This window comes from Aedes aegypti, chromosome 1, assembly GCF_002204515.2.
Source record: "Aedes aegypti strain LVP_AGWG chromosome 1, AaegL5.0 Primary Assembly, whole genome shotgun sequence".
Lineage (NCBI taxonomy): Eukaryota > Metazoa > Arthropoda > Insecta > Diptera > Culicidae > Aedes > Aedes aegypti.
Window position 1 is genome coordinate 83,709,105 of NC_035107.1, and position 6,562 is coordinate 83,715,666.

The 6,562-nt window shown below is 38.4% G+C and overlaps 1 protein-coding gene across 1 annotated transcript in view; it reads right to left on the reverse strand.

Moving 5' to 3' along the window:
- Nucleotides 1-2,112, reverse strand: part of LOC5568407 (otopetrin-2) — a 96,380-nt gene extending 94,268 nt beyond the window's left edge. The window contains exon 1 of the mRNA XM_021841356.1: nt 1,281-2,112. The gene's annotated coding sequence lies outside the window, so the exon portion shown is untranslated. The remainder of the gene's footprint in view (nt 1-1,280) is intronic.
- Between the last annotated feature and the right edge of the window lie 4,450 nt (nt 2,113-6,562).

Sequence of the window (6,562 nt, forward strand, 5' to 3'; positions counted from 1 at the left end):
AATAGCTTGGGCCAAGTTTAATATTAAAACATAATGCAGCATATGGAAGAGCAGCTTATCATAAACGGTTTTGCTTCTTTTCCCCGAACGCCAGTTCCCCGAATATTCCGTTTACTCGAATAGCCCAGTTTCCGAAATGTTTTTAGCACTCATAATTGTAATAACTTTTTGAGATTCAAGGCATTCAACGAACCGGTTATCAGATATGATTGGTGGTTCTTTCAAGGTTCATGGTCCTCGGCATTTATGGCAAAAAATGTTTAGTGATAATTACCTTATAATCTGAAATATCTCCTTTTTTTTATTGCTTATCAATCTTTCTAGTTCAACACCCAATACTATTATTGCACCTGTTTGAAATGCATAACTTTTCAAAGAGAGGCATTGAAAACAAGATAAAAAAAACAAGACTACGCAATTCTCAGTCCAACTTCATGTCTGTCTCCGAGTTTTCTTTTCCTGTATTTGGTAAAACTTCATTGAGTAAATTCTGATGGGCACTATAAATCTGCCAGACTGAAACGCTCGGATTTTCTCTGAAAACACAGTCATTTTTTTATTAGTCTGTTTGTCGTTTCCAGAGCAATTCAATATTTTTATCATTAAAAACATATAAGCTTTTCAGTAGAATACTTTAGGAAGATGAACAAATAAATTCCTTGGAGAAATTTTTTTTTTTTTTACATAATTTTCAGTTGCTTTTCGATTGACTTCGAATGCATTTTGAAATGGCCACATAGAGATGGGATAATTGCTGTACCGAAACGGTAATTTTTTGTCATTTTTTCAAGATGTTTAAGGACACTTTTTCTTCTTTAAAATGTTTACGTTTGAGATGTTTATCTTTGGTCATGAGGGGAGAAGGGTCTGACCAAAGACCAAAAGATCCATAGAGAAAAAAATGATGAGAGGTAGGCGACTTTAAAATCTAATATATGGACAGCCCCTTAAATTGATTCACATCATGCAAAAAACTTTGTATTTCTTCTTGTCACACCAGTTCAAACTTGCTCCGATGGTGTGGTATAATGTCTATGAGCCTTCCTTTCCACAAAGATTCAACTCAAATCTTAATTTCCAAGTTAATTAAAACTTGTAGTCGGTTCAATAAAAGTTAAGAAAATTGCTATCGCCAAACATTACATTTATCCGAATGTCCCATCGACCAGTTGTCCTTCAAAGAATACCATGGTTTTTCATCAGTAATAAACCTCAAAGCTACCATCTCACACAAAATCAAATATGTTTCCCGAACAAAAACAAATCACCCATCAGCTTACTTCGGACATAGCGCGTTCGATGTCCTTTTTCCACGCTTGTGTGAGTCTTCACACTTTTCCTGTTATCATTGACGTCACAAATACATTGCTCTCACAGTTGATTACTTTTCTGCTTTCACTTGCTGCAGCTTCTGTTCATTTCTGTTATCACACACTGCAAATCCGGAGAAAACCGCCGTTGTTCCTTTTCTGGCAAATACCGATACACAGCAGTCGTCTCTCGGTAGACGACGAGAGCGGGATTCAAGTTCCCAGACTCCAACGTATTCACTTCCCTCGTAGTACTACCGTAGTACACTCCTTGGACTGCCACCACCCTCTCTTCTCCTTCAACCACTCTCTCCAAACACTTTCACTTTAATTGAACACCAATCACTTGGTTTCTCTTCCAGCAGGGATAAATTTTTCATCTGCTACTTCACCAGCCTAATTCAATTTCCAAACTTCGAACTCATATGCACCAGCATCGACACAAATTCCACCACTGTTAACGAAGTTTTCCCCCTATCCGGATGGTGCAGAAAACTCAATTATGCACAGCCGACAATTGCATTTTCCACAACAGGACACCCAGCGAACAGTGCCAGAGGGCTTCCGCCCAACAGCTTCCCTCCAAATCACTTTTTGGAGCTTCCGACCTCACTCCATGAAACATCAGGATCGCAACTAGAAGCGAACTAAATCTCTGTGGCAGCAACACTACACTCTGGATGGCACTTCATAAAACTAAATCACCTAAACGGCGCTGCTGAATATCCAATAGTAATGGCCAACGAACCAAAAAATAGCGTCAGCACACTAATTCCGCTGACACTGATGCTGTCTATGCTACTCGGAGCAGAACCACGACGATACTGACTGTACGTCCCGATTGACCCGTTTTCCAGCCTCTGTGGAGTGGATTATCGAAACCTAGACACTGTGCGACCCGTCGAAGAACCGTCGGAATGGGGAAATGAACTCTCTGGAATTCTTACACTCTCTCTCGCACTCGGGGACCGATGGGAAATTGGCGAGCATTGTGTTGCTCTCTAAGGATTTTCCTTCTGTGAGTCATTTTTTGCAAACGCTGTGTGGAAAATTCAGGTTTCGATAAATGTCCTTTTGGTTATACAGTTTTGCTCCTGAGAGCGACGAAATCTCTCCCAACTTGGTCGAAGAAAAAGTCGAAAATTCAAAAACAATTCTATGCGCTGCTATCTATGTAGGGAGAAAGTGTGACGAAAATGGGGAACAAAAACGAGAACAGTGTTCGTTCTATGTTCCATTAGTAGTAGGTAGCTACTACACAATATCTATGCCGGAATTGATGACGACGATGACAGTTTTTCTGTGTGAATGAACGAGGGTTGAAGGAAAGAGTAAATCCGTGTGTACGGGAGAAATGCGTCTAAATTTTATGACTCATGTGTTGAAAGATGGCACAAGAGGGACAAAATTTGGCTATCAAGAGTCAATGGATGGCTTTTATGAGATTGAAGTTCACACCAGGAGAAGAAATTTCGGAAGTGATCTGATTCAGACTGCAGCATATGTTAGAAACTGTGCGATTGTTATGGAAAATAATCCATATAACGATCATTACGAAATAAACAATAATGATTTCGGAGGAGTAAAACGAACAAACACTCTGATGCAGAATCAGTTAACCTTCTGTCAGTGCGAAAAAAAAGTTACGTTAACTGTGTTTTGGGATTATATTGACCCCAAATGCAAATCGCTGTAACTTTGCGAAATACAAATGGATTTTCGGTTTTTCTGCAGTTTTGGAAAGCAATTAAATCGAGTTTTGGTAAAAAATAAGAAAATTTAAAAGTGGGATGGTTCATCACTTATTGTGAAAAAACGTCTAGAAACAGGGATTTTTTTAAGGTCTCAGAAGGAGTTCCATATGAAATTATACTTTCTTCGGCGAAGATTTCAACAGGGAAAGGGCTAAAGTATTACGCATTGGTTGGTTGGGAATTTCACCGCGTGATGGCGCTAGCTAAAAAAACATAGTTTTCGGATTCCACTAAGCGACTATGACGATCTGTTACTAGATCTTACGATGGTTCTAATTTCTGATGATTTGAAATATTGATGTCTTCGGCAAAGTTGCTCATTAGTCTAAAAGCTATACACTACATGTTTGTTTAGTTAAACATTCTACAACTAGAAGATGCTAATGAGCTACAAATATTTCAAGCTCACATATCTCACACTGTAAAACGGCTAGGATGTCGACATTTTCGGCTAAGTTGTTCGTTAGGTTTAAGACTATGCATGCATGCTGCACTGCTTGGTTAGTTCGGAATTCTATAACTAGGAGGCGCTAGTGAGCATTTATAATTTTTAAATTTTAATATTGGCTGATGTAGTTTCGATAGAAGGCTGTTGTTTTCGGTATAATTCTTATGGTTAGATCAACGGCTGTATACTGCATGTGTAAAATGTTAAGCATTCTACCGCTAGGAGGTAGAGCATCATATATTTTCAACTCATACCGTTTTGTCTCATATTCCGAACACTTAAGGCCAACAGTAAATTTTAATTTCTTTGCAAAGTCTAACTCTTAGCTGTTGGATATACCGATAATAACGTTGATTTAATTAGTTTCACTATCGTTTTTACGCAAAAGAATGGAAAAACATTTTGATTCAAATGCCGAACACTGTGTTAATTCTGTCTCATATTCCGAACACCTTGATTCAAATTCCGAACAACACGAATAAATAGTATTCAAATGAATAATTTCGCAAATAAATTTATCTGAGCTTGTTCTACTGGTCTCAAACTAGAATATCATTACTGCTCCGGCGGTATAAATTATATTGGAGACGGTTAAATTGAATTGCAATTGACTGTTAATTTCTTGTTATTTGGTGACATATTTCAACGAAACATTTCAACCAAATCGCCATACCAAAACTGAGTGTTCGGAATATGAGTCTGTTCGGAATTTGAGACAAAACGGTATCTCATGATACAAAACTGCTATGACGCCAACTTTGTTGGCAAAATTGTTTGTTAGGTTGAAGACTATTTGTCATTACGATATTCTGTCACTTATCGCTGAACCTAGTAGATAGTGGAGCAGGAAGGCTTTGAAAATTTAAATCTTTTATATCTGCCGATGCAGCTCAGTAATAATGTTGATATTTTCGGTGGGGCCTTCCTTAGCCGAGTGGTAAGAGTCCGCGGCTACAAAGCAAAGTCATGCTGAAGGTGTCTGGGTTCGATTTCCGGTCGGTCTAGGATCTTTTCGTAATGGAAATTTTCTTGACTTCCCTGGGCATAAAGTATCATCGTACCTGCCACACGATATACAAATGCAAAAATGGCAACTTTGGCAAAGAAAGCTCTCAGTTAATAACTGTGGAAGTGCTCATAAGAACACTAAGCTGAGAAGCAGGCTCTGTCCCAGTGAGGACGTTAATGCCAAGAAGAAGAAGAAGATTTTCGGTAAAGTTGTTCGATAGGCAGGGTTTGTCTGATAGGTTCGATTTTTGGCAACTGAGGACCCCTTGTGAGCTGAATATTTCAAAGCCTTGTGAATCCCTGATAACTTAATTGTAAGTTCTCAGTTGACAACTATTGAATTTCATGGTAACGGGTTTATAAACAATTCGTATTCGTTTGCTTCACCATAGTTTCGTATTGCCAGGTTATGGAGAACCTACATATTAACTTGATTTAATTCGATAATGGCGAACGAATGTACAAATTTTCCGAAAGCACCAATCTTCTAGAGTTAAAAATCATGAGGCGTATGGGTTTTAAATATTGGATGCTTAATGCCAACTAATGACACTATTTCATACTAATCAAGCACGTTAATCATTGCTTTTGGCCCAATTACCAACTTTGCTCAAACCACTGCCTGTTATTTGATCTTCATCCTGAAATATGTGAGTTTTTAATTTTAATGCTCACTAGCTCCTCCTTCTGGCAACATATTGAACCAACTGAAAAAATATTTTGTAGCCGTCGATCAAATGAGCAACATTGCCAAATCCACCAATATTCTAATAAAACTCAAACTTGTGATATATAAGTGTGAAATATTTGATGCTCACCAGCAAGCGCCTCCAGTTTTTCGAATTAAGCAGACATGCAGTTTACAGCCCTTGATACAATGAGCAACTTTGCTGAAGTAATCATTCTTTCAAATCCCAAGAATCTTGAGATTAGAACGTCATAAAAAATATGTAAGCTCCATATAGTAACATTTTCCAACCTAGCGCCATCAGACGGTAAAATTCCAAACTAAAAAATGTGTACTATGTTGGTCCTTTCCCTGACGCAAATCTTCTCTGAAAAAGTATAATTATATATATAATTGTTTCTGAGATATAAGCGCCCAATGTTTCGAAAATTCGCTGTTTTTGGACCTTTTTTCACAATAACCCCTCCTCGCGATGAACCAGCCCCCTTTGGATTTTTCTTATATTTTTCACTACAAATCCAATAAATTCGGTTCCTAAACTTCCTCCTAAAAATCGAAAATCCATTCATATTTCTCGAAGTTAGTGATTTGAATTTGGTGTCAATAAGGAGTGTATCGAAAAGTAGTCGCAAATGTTTGGAACTTTATTGCGCACGAACGAATGATTTTTTTTTCAGTGTTTTCGCACGGATGCGTTTGTTCACATGTCAAAAATTAATATTTCAACCTCTTTGCTGTTTCGTATAGTTTGTACTGAAGATGTCGCGAATTGAAATTGATGTTAAAAAGAAAATCTTGCACATCTGGTGCACCGAGAAGGGTATTTCCTTCAATCGGATCGCAAAACGAGTAAAAATTCAACCGGCAAGTGTGAAACGGATAATCGAAAGGTTCGGTAAGGAGTTATCCTTCGATAATTCGACAAGAAGCGGACGAAAACCTGGCTCTGTTGACCCAAATTGGACCAAAGAGTGGTGGATTACATTCAACAGAACAGGTCCGCCTCTGTTCGGGATTTGGCCAAAAAATTCAAAACCAGCATCGGTATGATCCAGCGGATTAAAAAAAGACACAACTTGAGGACCTTCAAAAAGCAGAAGACCCCCAAACAGTCCCCGGAACAAAAGTGTCGTGCCAAAAATCGAGCTCGAAAGCTTTACAACCATTTTTTGGATAATCCATACCAATGCATTCTGATGGACGACGAAACATACGTAAAGGAGGATGCTAGAACACTTCCGGGACCGCAATTTTACACCAAATCGTCTGAGGAGGATGTTCCTGTTGCGGATATGACAGTGGCGATGGAAAAATTCGGACAAAAGGTGCTCGTTTGGCAGGCTATTTGCACATG